Source organism: Rhinopithecus roxellana, chromosome 4 (assembly GCF_007565055.1).
Source record: "Rhinopithecus roxellana isolate Shanxi Qingling chromosome 4, ASM756505v1, whole genome shotgun sequence".
Lineage (NCBI taxonomy): Eukaryota > Metazoa > Chordata > Mammalia > Primates > Cercopithecidae > Rhinopithecus > Rhinopithecus roxellana.
In genome coordinates this window covers 60,535,156-60,553,484 of record NC_044552.1, presented here as the reverse complement: position 1 = coordinate 60,553,484, position 18,329 = coordinate 60,535,156, and positions in this window count along the sequence as shown.

The window sequence follows — 18,329 nt, the reverse complement described above, 5'->3', positions numbered from 1 at the left end:
AGTAGCTGGGACTACAGGCACGTGCCACCACGCCTGGCTAATTTTTTATTTTGTCTCCAACCTGGGCAACAGAGCGAGACTTCATCTCAAAAAATAAAAAAATAGTACTCACCATAGCTTCATACTTTTTAGATAATTGAGAGGCTCTACTCCCATACTTTCAGGATGTCATTTATAGCAGCAGTCCCCAACCTTTTTGGCAGCAGGGACTGGTTATGTGGAAGACAATTTTTCCATGAACAGTGGGAGGTGGGGGAATCGTTTGAGGATGATTCAAGTGCATTACATTTATTGTGTTCTTTATTTCTACTATTACTTTGTAAATATATAACAAAATAATTATACAGCTCACCATAATGTAGAATCAGTGGGAGCCCTGAGCTTGTTTTCCTACAACTAGATGGTCCCATCTGGGAGTGATAAGAGACAGTGACAGATCATCAAGCACTAGATTCTCATAAGGAGCGTGCAACCTAGATCCCTCTCATGTGCAGTTCACAAGGTTCATGCTCCTATGAGAATCTAATGCCACTGCTGATCTGACAGAAGATGGAGTTCAGGTGGTAATGTGAGCAATAGGGAGTGGCTATAAACACAGATGAAGCTGGGCTGGCTTGCCTGCCTGCTGCTCACCCTCTGCTGTGTGGCCCGATTCCTAACAGGCCACACAGCAGGAGCTGAGTGGTGGGGAAGCAAGTGAAGGTACTGGTCTATGACCTCTGATTTATAGCATTTGAATCAATGCAACACCCTGGAGAAGGGCAGAAGTGAAGCAAACGGAGAGTTCTGCTTTTGGACATCTACCGGCTGCCTTTTGATTTTTAGCAACATGTTAGGATCCAAGATTATTCTGTAAGAACAAAGGCGGAACCTGAGACCACTGAGGTTGGCCAAGATCCACTGAAATTGGCCAGCAATGAGAATCAAGGTCTAAAGAAGGCAAGAAGCAAAGACAAGAAGCAGTATCAGGGTAAGAGCAGGCAGAGTTGAGGCCGAGGAACACTAAAGGCTGGGATGTGAAAAGACAGACTATTTGAAACTGTGAACCATGTCATAAAATTTGCATAAAATCAGAATCAATAGGTAAATAGTAACCTAAGTTGATGCAGAGAAAGGAGGCAGAAAATAAGATGAAGCTATCATGTGTTGGGGACATCGCATGTTCAGACTCTGAGCCCATTTTCCAGGCACCCTGATTGACTACCATGTTCCAAAGGAGATCTAACAAGTGTGGGTTAGCCGAACTCCCATTCCTGGCTTCTGAACCCTCAGATCACACAAACTTTAGGAACTCGAGAGGTCATACCACAGAGCTAGGACTTGGCATTAGGATAATACCATGATACTTCTTGCCATTCTTTGCTTATTTCTCTTACAGCCATTTGGCTAGAAACCTATGCAATATATTTAGGTATAGCAGCTTCATCATTACAGTAAAGTGAGAATTTTGAATTTGGCTGAGGAGTCAGGCAGATATTGATGGAAATTTTTGAAGAAAAACATTGCATGATGGCCGGGCGCGGTGGCTCAAGCCTGCAATCCCAGCACTTTGGGAGGCCAAGACGGGCAGATCACGAGGTCAGGAGATCGAGACCATCCTGGCTAACATGGTGAAACCCCGTCTCTACTAAAAAATACAAAAAACTAGCCGGGCGAGGTGGCAGGCGCCTGTAGTCCTAGCTACTCGGGAGGCTGAGGCAGGAGAATGGCGTGAACCCGGGAGGCGGAGCTTGCAGTGAGCTGAGATCCGGCCACTGCACTCCAGCCCGGGCGACAGAGCGAGACTCCTTCTCAAAAAAAAAAAAAAAAAAAAAAACATTGCATGAACTTTCACCAAAATTCCCATACTGGGATAAATGCTGAACACTTATTACAAAAGTACTAAGATTTATTTATCTTAAAGACAAAATGAAAACAAGTGAATTTTGTTTATTCTTTGGAACTATACTAATCTGCGAAACTCAAAGAAGCTGAAAATGTAGCTGATAATTTTTGTTGCCTTCCCGCCTCTTTGCATTTAATTGCTGAGACCAAATATACTAGGTGGCATTTCAGCAGGGTTGTCACATAACTAATCATGCCAACCTCCAATGGGCACTACAATGATCAGCCATCAGGGACTGGCATCCTGACTGTGCTAGCGCAGTGTGATATATTTCCAGGAGAAGGGGGCAGGCAGGAAGAGAGAGACTTCCAGAATTTCAATTTCAGGTGGGGGCTAAATATAATGAGGACAGGACTCATGGGAGTCACCAAACAAAGCCTGAGTTCAAAGAACTGCCCATCTTTGGGTGTTCTGAGTTTTTAGACTTCTTTCCTTTAAATTGTATTTACCTTCCAATGAAAGGAATGTGAAAGGGTCCCCGTTACACATTCTCATAGCTCAGTTCACCCACTGTAATATCCGGGATTCACTCTTTACGCCAAAGAATTGTAGTGCAGGTGTAGGTCCAGGCCTTGCATAGGCTATGAAACTTCTGGTGTGGAATCTTAAAGAAAGCTTGAGCTCTCCTCTTCCTTCCAGGCCAGTACTGAAAATCAGGGGCTCAAGAAATCTCCCAATGAAAGAAACCCACATCACAGAAAGGCAGGCTGAGTTCAAACCCAAGGGAAAGAAGAAAAGCACATACAGGTTGGCCCAGTTTTGCTCAAGGCTTTTATTAAAAATTACTTTTTATTTTATTTATTTATTTTGGGGGTGATGGATTTTTGCTCTTGTCACCCTGGCTGGAGTGCAACGGCATGATCTTGGCTCACTGCAACCTCTGTCTCCTGGGTTCAAGCAATTCTCCTGCCTTAGCCTCCCGAATAGCTGCGATTACAGGTGTGCACCACCTCGCCTGGCTAATTTTTGTATTTTTAGTAGAAACGGGGTTTCACCATGTTGTCCAGGCTGGTCTCAAACTCCTGACCTCAGGTGATCCACCTGCCTTGGCCTCCCAAAGTGCTAGGATTACAGGCATGAGCCATTGCACCCTGCTCTAGGCTTTTAGAAAACAGGGTCTTGTTCCCTCTATTGGAGTGGTGACATCCAGAAAGCTAGTAGGACCCAATCCTGGGATGTGGGAAGGAAGGCATGAGCCAGGTCACTTAGGCCTACCTCTGGCCTGGCATAGGCCCGTCAAAAATAACAAGAGGCTGAGTGTGGTAGCTCACGCCTGTAATCCTAACACTTTGGGAGGCCAAGACAGGAGGATTGCTTGAGCTTGGGAGTTCCAGACCAGCCTGAGTGAAACAGCCAGACTTTGTCTCTACAAAAAATAAAAAATAATTAGCCAGGCATGGTGGCATGCACCTGCAGTCCCAGCTACTTAGGAGACTGAGGTGGGAAGATCGCTTGAATCCAGGAGTCCAAGGCTGCAGTGAGTTATGATCGCACCACTGCACTCATGACAGAATGCAGTCTGGGTGACAGAGCAAGACTCTGTCTCTAGAACAACAACAACAACAACAAAGAAAAGAGCAAGTAGAGTCCCCAGAAGGTCATCACAGTCCAAAGCAGCTACTCACCAAAGTAGACAGAGCAGAATAAGAGCTAGAGTTATGAATAAAGAGCACGTCATTGCATAGAGTTTCTTTTCTCTCATACATATAGAAAGGGAGAGAGAGGCCTAAATGCAGAGACAAAGCACGGTGCAAGCCACAGGGAAATCTTCAATTCAGGGTTTTCAATTCAGGAATTATGAGTCTGCCCAGACTTTCTTGGACATCTGACTTGAAGAAGAGAGGAGATGAAAGGATAGCCTGAAAATCATTTTTCTTTTGCTGCAGAATGGGGACTCTATGAATATTGCCATGTATCATCTTTTGGGAGTTCCTTAGAGATAATGACGCCATCCATTAAAATCTGACAAGTAAAACTCTTGAACACAGATGAATTTCACCATCATGCTGGCTTCTCAACTGCTGCTGCAACACAATCTCTCCCTCCGAAATCTAAAAACACCGGCAGAGTAGACCATCCTCTTTTTAAGCCTCATTAAATGTTTGGGTCTCAAGATATAGTCACAGTATTTGCAGAATAAGAGTAAGTCTCACAGTGAAACTAGAAAAATTATCAGCATGAGTGGGAGCACTCAAGGAAACATTCTCTCTTCCTGGTTTACATTACTGATCCATAATATCTAGTGCAAAATCAAAAGAGTTGCATTGTGCAATTTACTAGTTTGATAACTTGAACTGGACATTTCTGTGAACCCCAATTTCTTCACCTATAAAATGAGAATGATACTAACAGCTATTATATGGAATTCCAATGAGAATCAAATAAGATGATGCATAAGATACTGCTGCACAAGTCCTTCTGTAATGGTTACTACTTCTCTACCACTTCTCTGAGAAATAGAATACTGAACTATAAATTATAAGATGTATACTTCATATTCACTAACACCAGTAATTAAGAACCTTGGCCAGACATGGTGGCTCACACTTGTAATCCCAGCACTTTGTGAGGCCAAGGTGGGTGGATCACCTGAGGTCAGAGTTCGAGACTAGCCTGGCCAACATGGCGAAGCCCTATCTCTACTAAAATTATAAAAATTAGACAGCCATGGTAGTGGGCACCTGTAATCCCAGCTACTCAGGAGGCTGAGGCAGAATTGCTGGAACTCAGGAGGTGGAGGTTGCAGTGAGCCAAGATTGCGCCACTGCACTCCAGCCTGGGTGACAAGAGCGAAATTCTGTCTCAAAAAAAAACCTTAAATTTCTCTTCTTGGTTTTTCGTATTTCTAAAATGAAATAGTCTACAATGAGAGAACTATTGGAGTTGTTTGGGTTAAAAAAAATAGTCATGGGCTGGCTTGGTAGTTCACACCTGTAATCTCAGCACTTTGAGTGCTGAAGCAGGCAGATTGCTGTCGCTTGAGCCTAGGAGTGCGTGACCATCCTGGGCAACATGGTGAAACTGCATCTCTACAAAAAAATACAAAAAGTAGCTGAGCATGGTGGTGTATGCCTGTAGTCCCAGCTACTCCGGGAGGCTGAGATGGAAGAATCACCTGAGCCAGGGAAGTAGAGGCTACAGTGAACTGTAATCGCACTACTGCACTCCAGCCTAGGTCACAGTGACTTTGTCTCAAGAAAAAAAAAAAAAGACACTATGTAATCCAAAATATTAGTATTAAAACCACAGTTTCAAAGTTCTATCACAGTTTGTAATGGTACCGACTCAAATTTGAAGAAAAAATGGAAACTCATCCCATTAATTTAAGAGAAGTGTCACAGAAATCCATTTCAAACACTATTTTCCCCCACAATGATCTGAAGCTCTGCATAAATTATCGGAATTCTCTATCCATGCATTCCAATTATACAACTTTTTGCTTCAGATATTCAGGGACTTCTAAGCATGAACTGCCTGAGACCATATCACTCTACTTATCATAAACATGTTGACCCGAAAGTTCTGGATTTTCCAAGAGAGGGTATGACAGCGTATCAATATCCCCCCACGTGGTAGATTTACCTATCCTTATGCATGTGTACCTCCCAGTAAAACACATTTACACAAGAATAAGGTAAGACTATGAAAATACAGTCTTTTTTTATTCCATCCAAGCCCAAATAATTTTTCTCAAGTTGCTGCCAAGTTGCTGCCAAGTTGCCCAACACTTAACCTTGTCTAAATATCTTTCTACATCTTAAGCCAAGGATTTAGTGGCTGTTAACTTACACTTAACCAAGATTATGAAAAACTGTTGCTGGGATGCTGGAAGAATTACATGTTGCCTCACAGAAAAGGAATGCTGGGGCTTAGCAACTGCCTACAGAGTCACTTACCAAAGCTGTGCTTGTTTTGCCATTTGTTTGGACAGGTTACGTTTCAGAAACTCTTGTATTTATTTATTTTGTAGAGATGGGGTATCACTATGTTGCCCAAGCTGCTCTGGAACTCCTGGCCTCAAGTGATCCTCCCACCACAGCTTCCCAAAGTGCTGGGATTACACACATGGGCCACCATGCCTGGCCTCAGAAACTCCTAATATTTTAGTCATAGAATACCTTAATAACCTAAATTCCAACAGAGTGGATTGTTTCCATCAGAGTTTCTAACTTCTAAAATCATGATTGTGGCTGGGCGCAGTGGCTCACACCTGTAATCCCAGCACTTTGGGAGGCTGAGGAGAGCGGATCACCTGAGGTCAGGAGTTCAAGACCAGCGTGGCCAAAATAGTGAAATCTTGTCTCTACTAAAAATACAAAAAATGAGCCGGGCGTGGTGGCGGATGCCTGTAATCCCAGCTACTCGGGAGGCTGAGGCAGGGGAATGGCTTGAACCCAGGAGGCAGAGGTTGCAGTGGGCTGAGATGGCACCATTGCACTCTAGCCTGGGCAACAAGAGCGAAACTCCATCTCAAAAAGAAAAGAAAAGAAAAGAAAAAGTTTAATATAAATTACCATACAATTCACAATTCAACTCCTAGGCATCTACACCCAAGAGAAATAAAAACAGGTGTCCACACAAAGACTTTTTCTTTTTTTGAGACAGAGTATCATTCTGTTGCCCAGGCTGGAGGGCAGTGGCGCCATCACAGCTCACTGCAGCCTCGACCTCCCGGGCTCTGGTAACCCTCCCACTGCAGCTTCCTGGATAGCTGGGACTACAGGCATGTGCCACCACATCCACCTAATTTATTGTATTTTTGGTAGCGATGAGGTTTCACCATGTTGCCCAGGCTGGTCTCAAACTCCTGGGCTCAAGCAATTCACCAGCCTCAGCCTCCCAAAATGCTAGGATTACAGGCGTGAGCCACCATGCCCAGCTAATGCAAAGAGTTATGCACATATGCTCATAGAAGTATTATTCATAGTAGCTACAAAAATGGAAACAACTCACATATCCATTACCTGGTGACTAGACAGGCAAAATGTGGTATGTCCACATGACGGAGCACTACACAGCAATGAAAAGGATCAAACTACTGATACATGCTATGACATAGACTGACCTCATAAACTTTATGGTGAGCAAAAGAAGCCAGACAAAAAGGCCATTAATTGTAAGATTCCACCTCCATAAACTGTTCTGAAAATGTAGATGTATATAGAGATAGAAACTAGTGGTTTCCTGTGACTGGTGGGTGGGAATAGAAATTGATCACAGTGGACAGAAGGGATCTTTAAGGAATGATAGAAAGTTCTGGAAATGGTGAAAGCAGTACAATTCTGTAAGTCTCCCCACACCAAAAATCATCAAATTGTATACTTAAACGTGTGCGTGTGTGTGCACATGTGTGTATTAAAGACAAATATTCGGCCGGGCAAGGTGGTTCACGCCTGAAATCCCAGCACTTTGGGAGGCTGAGGTGGGTGGATCACGAGGTCAGGAGTTCAAGATCAGCCTGGCCAAGATGGTGAAACCCTGTCTCTACTAAAAATACAAAAATTAGCTGGGCGTAGTGGCGGGTGCCTGTAACCCCAGCTACTCAGAAGGCTGAGGCATACAATTACTTGAACCCAGGAGGCGGAGGCTGCAGTGAGCTGAGTTCATGCCGCTGCACTCCAGCCTGGGCAAGACAGAGCGAGACTCCAACTCAAAAAAAAAGACAAACATTCACCCTTTCTTTTCTAAGTCCAGGTTACCAGTTGACCAGGAACCATGATGTTACTGATCTGCTAAATTAGCCAGTTGTGGAACAGCTCTACTCTGAATTCCTTCGAGGTGAAACAAAAAAAGAATGAAAGAAAGAACAAATGAAAGAGAGAAAGAGGGGAAGGGAAAGGAAGGGGAGGGGAGGAGAGGGGAGGGGAGGGGAGGGGAGGGGAGGCGAGGGGAGGGGAGGGGAAAGGAAAAATCCTTACTTTGTAAGCCACTGTTAGTTGACTATTTTCTTACTTGAGGCCAAATACATCCTGATTGATATAAACTAGACATGGAGTCACCCTATTCAGTGCTATACGATCCAGACACACAAATAATTTTGGAGGAAAAATCGAGTTTTGAAAATGTGCATCTGTGGCTGGACACAGTGGCTCACTCCCGTAATCCCAGCACTTTGGGAGGCCGAGGCAGGCTGATTACCTGAGGTCAGGAATTCGAGACCAGCCTGGCCAACATGGTGAAACCCTGTCTCTACTAAAAATACAAAAAAAAAAAAAAAAAGGCCGGGCGCGGTGGCTCAAGCCTGTAATCCCAGCACTTTGGGAGGCCGAGACGGGCGGATCACGAGGTCAGGAGATCGAGACCATCCTGGCTAACACGGTGAAACCCCGTCTCTACTAAAAAATACAAAAAACTAGCCGGGCGAGGTGGCGGGCGCCTGTAGTCCCAGCTACTCCAGAGGCTAAGGCAGGAGAATGGCGTGAACCCAGCAGGCGGAGCTTGCAGTGTGCTGAGATCCGGCCACTGCACTCCAGCCTGGGCCACAGAGCGAGACTCCGTCTCAAAAAAAAAAAAAAAAAAAAAAAAAAAAAAAAAAAATTTGTGGTAATGTACTTATGTTCAAACATTTCTAATTAGGTTTATAACTTTTGGGCTCTGAGGTACATTAAGATGGTACCTAGAAGTTGTGCTGTTAAAACTCCATTTTAGGCCGGAAGTGGTGGCTCAGGCCTGTAATCCTAGCCCTTTGGGAGGCCCAGGCAGGCAGAACACCTGAGGTCAGGGGTTCAAGACCAGCCTGGCCAACATGGCAAAACCTTGTCTTTACTAAAAATACAAAAATTAGCCAGGCGTGGCAGGGAGCAGTGACTCACGCCTGTAATCCCAGCACTTTGGGAGGCCAAGGCAGGCGGATCACAAGGTCAAGAGATCAAGACCATCCTGGCTAACACCATCTCTAATAAAAAATACAGAAAACCAGCTGGGCGTGGTGGCGGATGCCTATAGTCCCAACTATTCAGGAGGTTGAGGCAGGAGAATTGCTTGAACCTGGGAGGCTGAGGTTACAGTGAGCTGAGATCACACCATTTCACTTCAGCCTGGGTGACAGAGTGAGACTCTGTCTCAAAAAAAACAAAACAAAACAAAAAAGAACTGGCCAGGCACGGTGGCTCATGCCTGTAATCCCAGCACTTTGGGAGGCCAAGGTGGGTGGATCACGTGGTCAGGAGTTCAAGACCAGCCTGGCCAACATAGTGAAACCTCGTCTCTACTAAAAATGGAAAAATTAGCTGGGCATGGTGGCAAGCACCTGTAATCCCAGCTACTTGGGAGGCTGAGGCAGGAGAATCGCTTGAACCAGGGAGGTGGAGGTTGCAGTAAGCTGAGATCATGCCACCGCACTCCAGCCTGGGCAACAGAGTTTGCACGTGTGTGTATTAAAGACAAATATTCGGCCGGGCAAGGTGGCTCAATTCTAGATTGTGAATCTAGAAATCCTACTTGGTCCATTTTTTTCTCATTCATTCTTTTAAGTAATACTTATTTAGTACTTTCTGTGTACATGTGCCAGGCATTGTTTTAACCATTGAGGAGACAGAAAAGAACAAAATTAATTCAAGTCCCTGCAGGCTTAGAGCTTTTACTAGTGACGGTAAAATATATGTTTAAAAGGAGCAACTATTAACACTATTGAGAAGAATAAAGCAGAAAGGAGGAGATTTTTGTCTCAAAAAGAAAGAAAGAAAGAAAGAAAGAAAGAAAGAAAGAAAGAAAGAAAGAAAGAAAGAAAGAAAGAAAGAAAGAAAGAAAGAAAGAAAGAAAGAAAGAAAAACCCTTTTTTAATTGTAATGTGAACTAGCATTTGTCACTCAGCCTAGCTCCCACCTACTCCCCTTCAGGGTCAGTAGGAATGAAATGGCTGGAACATTCCAAACACATTCCAGATTCCATATTGTTTCATCCCTCCATGTTTTTGCACATCACGGTTTCCAAGCCTAAGACATTCCTTTCTTTGACTGTCTCTCAAAATGCTACGTATCTTTTAAACTCCAACTCAAGAAAGTCTTCGCTTACCCAATAAACAATCACTCCCTCCTCTACTTTAATTCTATGCTTTGTATATGCCACCATTATCACCCCTATCAAACAATATTGGAATTGATTCCATTACTGCCATCTCCCCTACTGTGACCTCTTGTCTTTCTATACTCACTCCTAGGTAATCCCAACCAGTCTCCTGGCTTTAAATAGCATTTCATTTCTTACAACTCACAAATCTGTCTCTATACTTCTCTGAAAACCAGACCTGTTTACCAAATTGCCTGGATGTTTAAAAAGTATCTTAATTTTGGCCAGGTGCAGTGGCTCACTCCTGTAATCCCAGCACTTTGGGAGGCCAAGTCGGGTGGATCACCTAAGGTCAGGAGTTCAAGACCAGCCTGTTCAACATGGTGAAACCCCATCTCTAATAACAAAGAAAAATTAGCCAGGCTTGGTGACAGGTGCCTGTAATCCCAGCTACACAGGAGACTGAGGCAGGAGAATCACTGGAACCTGGGAGGCAGAGGTTGCAGTAAATCAAGATGGTGCCACTGCACTCCAGCCTGGGCAACAGAGCAAGACTCCATCTCAAAAAAAAAAAAAAAATTTTTAATTGCACCCAAACTGAACTCCTGGTATCCTATGCTCCAAGCCTGATTCTCATCTCAGTTATTAGCTATTTGGTCCTTCTGGGAGTTCAGGACAAAAATCTCAGACTCATACTCCACTCCTCTCTTTGTCTCATACTTCCCATACAACCCACCAGAAAAACTTTAATATATTCAGACTTCAACTCTTTTTCATTACCTCTATATTACTTTTACCCTGTTACCAAGTCAATATCACCTCTCATTGGGATAACTGAAACAACTTCCTAAATGGTGTCCCTGTTTCTGCCCCTGCCCAACCCTTTCACCTGGTCTCAACCCACCAGCCAGAGTTATCCTGTTACAGCAGAGCATTCATCCTTTAAAACGTTTCAATAACATCCCATATCCCTCGGTATAAAATCCTAAGCCTTTACCACGGCCTTTAAGGCTCCTTGGCACCTACCCGCCATATTCCTCTTTCCTCTCCTACCACTGTCCCCATTGCCTACTCCACTCCAGCCACTGCACCCTCCTTGCTTTCTCTGAATACATCAGACACTTGTCATTTCCTCTGCCTGCATGCTCTTCTCGTGAGCATCACATAGGCCATTCCCTCACTTTCTTCAAATCCATCCTCACATGTCGCCTTCTCCATGAGGTCATCCCCCACTATCCATCTGAGGTTTGCAACTCTCTCCCCTTCTACTCTTTATTCCTTTCTGCTTTATTCTTCTCAATAGTATTAATAGACGCCCCTTTTAAACATATATTTTACCGTCACTAGTAAAAGCCCTAAGCCTGCAGGGACTTGAATTAATTTTGTTCTTTTCTGTCTCCTCGATGGTTAAAACAATGCCTGGCACATGCACACAGAAAGTACTAAATAAGTATTACTTAAAAGAATGAATGAGAAAAAAAATGAACCAAGTAGGCTTTCTAGATTCATAAAAAACATACTTCTAAATACCTTTAACAATAATGGGCAGAACTATAATCAAAGTTCTTATAGATGGATGAAATTTTAAAATCAGCAAATTTGGCTGGGCACGGTGGCTCATGCCTGTAATCCCAGCACATTGGGAGACCAAAGCGGGTGGATCACAAGGTCAGGAGTTCAAAACCAGCCTGGCCAATATGGTGAAACCCTATCTCTACTAAAAATACAAAAAAAATTAGCCAGGCCTGGTGGCAGGCACCTGTAGTCCTAGCTACTCCTACTTGGGAGGCTGAGGCAGGCGAATCGCTTGAACCTGGGAGGCAGAGGTTGCAGTGAGCTGAGATTGCGCCACTGCACTCCAGCCTGGGTAACAGAGTGAGGCTCCAACTCGAAAAAAAAAAAGGCCGCACACGGTGGCTCAAGCCTGTAATCCCAGCACTTTGGGAGGCCGAGACGGGCGGATCACGAGGTCAGGAGATCGAGACCACCCTGGCTAACATGGTGAAACCCCGTTTCTACTAAAAAAATACAAAAAACTAGCCGGGCGAGGTGGCGGCGCCTGTAGTCCCAGCTACTCTGGAGGCTGAGGCAGGAGAATGGCGTGAACCCACGAGGCAGAGCTTGCAGTGAGCTGAGATCCGGCCACTGTACTCCAGCCTGGGCGACAGAGCGAGACTCCGTCTCAAAAAAAAAAAAATCAGCAAATTTGAGGCCACAAAGGAGAAATCAAAGTAAATTTGGGAACACAAATAAGTACCAAAAGAAACTTATAGCAAATAAATGAGTAGAAATGGTTCTCAGAATACAACTAAATATGCACCTCCTTGACTTAATATAAAAGCCAAAGTTAAGGCCAGGCACAGTGGCTCATGCCTGTAATACCAGCAGTTTGGGAGGCCAAGGCGCGTGGATCACCTAAGGTAGGGGGTTTGAGACCAGCCTGACCAACATGGAGAAACCTCGTCTCTACTAAAAATACAAAAATTAGCCTGGCATGGTGGTGCATGCCTGTAAACCCAGCTACTCGGGAGGCTGAGGCAGGAAAATCACTTGAACCCGGAAGGCAGAGGTTGCGGTGAGCCGAGATGGCGCCATTGCACTCCAGCCTGGGCAACAAAGCAAAACTCCATCTCAAAAAAAAAAAAAAAAGAAAGAAAGAAACAAAGTTAAATAAATGCTTTTGATTTACTTATGAGATGCTTAGCATGCATTATATTCATTATTTTTAGAAGGCATAGCTGAATATTTAGGTTTTCTTTCTGTGTAAGTTTATTGTGAACACCATGGTGGACTGTTCTAGGTTCAGTAATTCAAACTGATCCAAGTGAACGGGCAGTTTTAAATAACCAAGACTATAAAATTTGATATCTATAGTAAAGTTTTTAAGTATATTTGGTTATCACTTCAAATATTAACAATATATAGACATTTTTAAATGAACGTATTATTTTAAACGCTGTAATTACAAAGTATTATATTAGTAGTTGCTATATTGATGATACATAATCTGCTAATTAAAATGAAAGTTTCGGAAACATATTTTAAAAAGGATCTTTTCCTATTTTAATACTGATTAATTCCATATTTTTATTCTTAACATTATTATATCTAGGCAAATATCTGTAAGTAAATTACAAATGAGAAGTAATACCTTAACATCCCTATCTGAAACTTCCTAAAGATAAAATGAATATACTCTTCCTTGAACTAAATAATCACTCAGAAGGCAATGCACATTGCTATATTACAGACCTAGAAAATGAAAATCCAAGACTTGAGACTTCATTTCAAAATGAAATGCTATGCTTCTAAGTGCTATTTATATTAACTATAAGTTTTTTATTTAACTAAAGACCATTCTATAAAATTAGTAATAGAAAATGTGCTACAGTTCTTGATTTCCACATCAAGAAACCACTGAGCCATCACTTTATATTTTAGCTGAAAAATGAATAAACACGAGTTCTTAAACCATATCTAAATCATTGATAGCACTGACAATAGAGAATTTCAGTAAGCCAATTATAGAAAGTCACTATTATCTCAACCTACAGATATTTCAGTTAGAAAATGTAAGGGCCACATACTCCAAGGTGAGGCTATGACCTTCAGAAATATACTCATGCATAGTACGACTTAATCAATGCTTGTTGAAGTAAATTTATCTGCACTCAACTGGATATAAGATTTGAATTAAATATAGTTTTACAGAAAAACATTTAAACACATACAAAGTTCTGTCCAAATTGACTTTGAATAGTTCAGTGAATATTTGGTTAATGTGGCTTGAAACTTGTAAGGCAGACAACAAAGGAAGTTTGAAGCAATAAAACATCACTAAGTCATTATGAAAGCAAGTAACAGTACTTCTTATTATGTTTACAGATGCCTAGCCCTGTTTTTTCCTACATCTATGATTTTTAAAAAAACATGAAAACAACCCTATGAGATTAAGTGTTAGGATACACACATTGCAAACCAGGACATTAGGAGCCATGAAAATCCAGTAACCGGCCGGGCGCGGTGGCTCAAGCCTGTAATCCCAGCACTTTGGGAGGCCGAGACGGGCGGATCACGAGGTCAGGAGATCGAGACCATCCTGGCTAACACGGTGAAACCCCGTCTCTACTAAAAAATACAAAAAACTAGCCGGGCGACGAGGCGGGCGCCTGTAGTCCCAGCTACTCGGGAGGCTGAGACAGGAGAATGGCGTGAACCCGGGAGGCGGAGCTTGCAGTGAGCTGAGAGCCGGCCACTGCACTCCAGCCTGGGCGGCAGAGCAAGACTCCGTCTCAAAAAAAAAAAAAAAAAAAAAAAAAAAAGAAAATCCAGTAACCTGGAGGAGGTATCATAGTTAGTAATTGCCTAGGCTATGATTCGAACTCAGGTCTGTTTTACTCCAAAGTCTCTTTCTAAATCTCTGATCTCAACTCTGGGTGGCCATTATAACAAATTCAAACATATTCACTTCAGATATTTGTAGGTAAAACCCTTGTCGGGAAATAATACTGTACTTTCCACCTCCAAAATAATATTCCAGCAGACAAACTTTTATTGAGAACATTTAAGGAAATCTGAAATTTCCATACAGCACACTTAGTTGAGAGTATACTTTACAGAAATTTTAAAGCATGTTTCTTGAACTAATCCTATCTGAGCTAAGCATTCAAACAAAATAATTGTAATTAATTCGCATTAAGTTTATCATGCCGAGGCCAGGCACGTGGCTCATGCCTGTAATCCCAGCACTTCGGGAGGCCGAGGCAGGCAGATCACCTGAGGTCAGGAGTTTGAGACCAGCCTGGCCAACATAGCAAAACCCGGTTTCTACTAAAAGTACAAAAAGTAGCCAGGCATGGTGGTGGGCGCCTGTAATCCCAGCTACTCAGGAGGCTGAGGCAGAACAATTCCTTCAACCTGGGAGGCAGAGGTTGCAGTGAGCCGAGATTGCGCCACTGCACTTCAGGCTGGGCAACAAGAGCGAGACTCCGTCTCAAAAAAAAAAAAAAAAGTTTATTATGCCGATAACTCTATTGTTCAATGATGTAAAACAAACTTTACAAGAGAGAATGTATCTTATTTATAGAAGCAAGCAACAAATCATAGAATCTTAAAAGATTTGAAAAATCTTTTAAGTTATTTAACTTAACCTTCATTTTATTGGTAATAAGAAGCCCAGGAAGGTTAAGTAGCTTGTTTATGTTTACACAACTAGAAAGAAGCAAATTGTAATGTTACTTTTTTACTCATAACAAGATAAAAATATTTCCAATTCCCAGTTAATTTATTTGACCAGACCACAGAAAGAAAGTTCTTACTTTCCATGGCAAACAGTCACTTAAACAAGGATTGTAAATACCATATCAAAATTAACTTTTTATATTACCAACAGTAGTTATGTGAATTTTTAACTACTTTCTCATAGAGGTGAACAAAAACTAATTTTAAGACTTAAAAGAAGGAATAGAAGACTCTTATGACCACTATAAAAACTTGATGTACACCATAAAGATCAAACAAATTTACGGGCTCTGTTATTACAAACTCAAAGTTTTCATTTTGAGTCAATTTTATATTGACTCTCAGTCATTAGACATTTATTTTGGGCCATTTTTGGATTTTGTTTACCAAAATGAAGTGTCAAAATGAAGAAAAATAATGGTAACGCAAACCACATAAGCTCTGCTAACACAGAACTTAGAAATATCTACTGCGATATTTAAGAAGCAAATCAATCATATAGCATATTTGCCTACTGGATGCATCAACATTACAAAATTTCCTTAGTGACCATATAATCTGCATTCATTATGTGTGCTAATGTTGAAGAACACATGGTAAAATTAATAAAATTCCATCACAAGTACCCAAATCATCATTCTAAATAAGAAAGGATCTACAGAAAACAGTTTAAAACAAGGAAGTCCAAAGTCATAAATCACTCTGATCACACAGCCGCTCAAAATAACTAGTCAAATCTCTGGGTATAAGCCCCAGACCAAAAATGAAGTCCTCATAGAGTATCTAAAAAGCAACATACCTTTTTTACGGTGGAGAATTCCCAGAGATCAAATTGTAATCCATATAGAAAAGGTATCACCAAAACTTCCAATGATTTAACTGTTCAGTAACTCCAAATGAATCCAGGAACGATTTGACCTTGTATTGGTACTTCCATATTGTTGGCTGATAGAAAGATCCAGTAAGAACAACGCAGAAGGAAGGAGGTCAGTGCTAGGAAGTACTCCAGCAAATGCATGATGCTTTATAGATGCTGATAATAGTAATTACACCTATACAATTGAAATTAATTAAAGTTAGCTTCCAAGTTATTCTGCCTCCTCACTTTCTAAAAGAAAGTAATTGTTGCAATACTATATTTCAGTCTTTGATACGAAAACTCAAAACTACGTAGTTCTAGCAGTTGAATCATTTCTAGGTACAAGTCTTCAATAGTAACTACTATATACAGAATCAAAAGTTGAAGAAGCTAAAAGACAATGTTTGGGCGTTTCCTCAAGTTATTGACAGTGCATGCAGTTTGATGTTTCATTTGTCTCGTCAAAAGTAAGTCCAAGGGAGTGAGGAAAGCCTCTAGCACTTGGGAATATACGAGAGAAGAAAGCGGAGAAGGTAATAAACTATCTTGGCATTAGAAATGATCTCACAAAACATACCTGAAGATAATAACCTTTAGGTTATTCTGCATGTAGAATTTGAAAAGCCTGTTCCGCATATTCCTAATATTTATATATCACCTCAGATAGGGCATACATTTGCCCACTTTCAACAAACCCCCAACTTCAGTCTCCAAGATGCTTTTCCTTTTTTTTTTTTTTTTTTTTTTTTGAGACAGAGTCTGGCTGTGTCACCCAGGCTGGAGTGCAACGGCATGATCTCAGCTCATTGCAACCTCAGCCTCCTGGATTCAAGCGATTCTCCTGCCTCAGCCTCCCAAGTAGCTGGGAATACAGGCACGCACCGCTACGCCCAGCTAATTTTTGTATTGTTAGCAGAGAAGGGGTTTCGCCATGTTGGCCAGGCTGGTCTCGAACTCCTGACCTCAAGAGATCCACCCGTCTCGGCCTCCCAAAGTGCTGGGATTACAGTGAGCCACCGCGTCTGGCCCCCAAAATGCTTTTTCTACAAACCAATTGACAGTATGGGATAAACAACTCCTGTATAAAATGGAAAAGCGATGGGAGAAATTGTACCTAAACTGGCAATGTTTACTAGGTGTTCAGTGTTCCCCTCATTCGAGCATGACCCAACCTAGAAACATTCCGCAGTTAAGCTACTTAGGAAACAAAGTTAGGGCGTCTTCTTTAGCCTATGAAGACGGAGTGGTCTGCGCTGCCTCTTCACCCGGCAGAAGCAGTAACAGCCATCCCTCTTTTGGGCGGGCGTGGCAGATAGAAACAAAAGGTTAAAACACAAAAGGCGGGGCGGAAGGCTGGGTCAGAGGAGCTTCTGGGGCTCACGTTCTGCTTTCTATTCAAACACATTGAAATGGGGTTGGGGGCGGGGGGTGATGGAAAGTGAGAGAGGTGAGGACGGATCCCAAGGATAGCCTGGGTTATTCCGGGTGGATCGTGAAATTGAAAGGGGCGAACGGGATGGCTCTAACTAGTGGTCCAGGCCCCATCCCCTCCATCCCTGCATCTCTGACAGTCTGGAACCTGTGGCTTCCTCCACCCCTCTCAGCCCCGAAGAAAACTTTTTGAACTCTTCTCTGTTTGTTGTAAACCTCGCCTTGACCGCTAACACAAGGGTCCAATCCCCTCCAACCCAAACCTTTCTTCCTTCCATTGTTGCACAGTTTTTATATTGTGCGTGGTATCTACAGAGCGCTCTGCAGACAGCTAACTTATACAAACGACCCCCATATCCATATCGCTTTCTTTTGCATGACCAAAGTCAGGGTTAGGGTGGGGACGAGGCTGGACTTGCCCCTCTCAATTTCTGCATATCATCCCTACAAGAGTGCAGCTGCAAGAAAGCGAGGCAATACTCCCTCACCCCACCCTTTTGATATCCTCCTCCCCATCCCCCCTAGCCCCTCATATAAAGAAGCACATGAGATAAATGCCTACTTGGCTTTTGCCTATTAAAAATAAACAAATGAAACAATTGCGCGAGTTATTTAAAGAACAAAAGAGAAGGGAACGGGGAAAGGAGGTACAATTTACCAGCCAAACTTTGCCACTAAGCTACTCCTCTGCCCTCCGAAGGGCGGGGAGCGGGGCGAGTTGAGGGGAGAGAGGTAAACAGGACAACAGTCCCCACTCACCTTCTTCCCCACTTCGTCGCACTTTTAAGGGACATTTCCCCCGCTGCAGTCCGCGAGGCGTTCGGACACTTTTTCCTGGCCTGACAGCAGAGAAAGTCGCGGCGGCAAAGTTGCGAGAGGGAGATACCCCGGCGTCCGGGGAGAGGG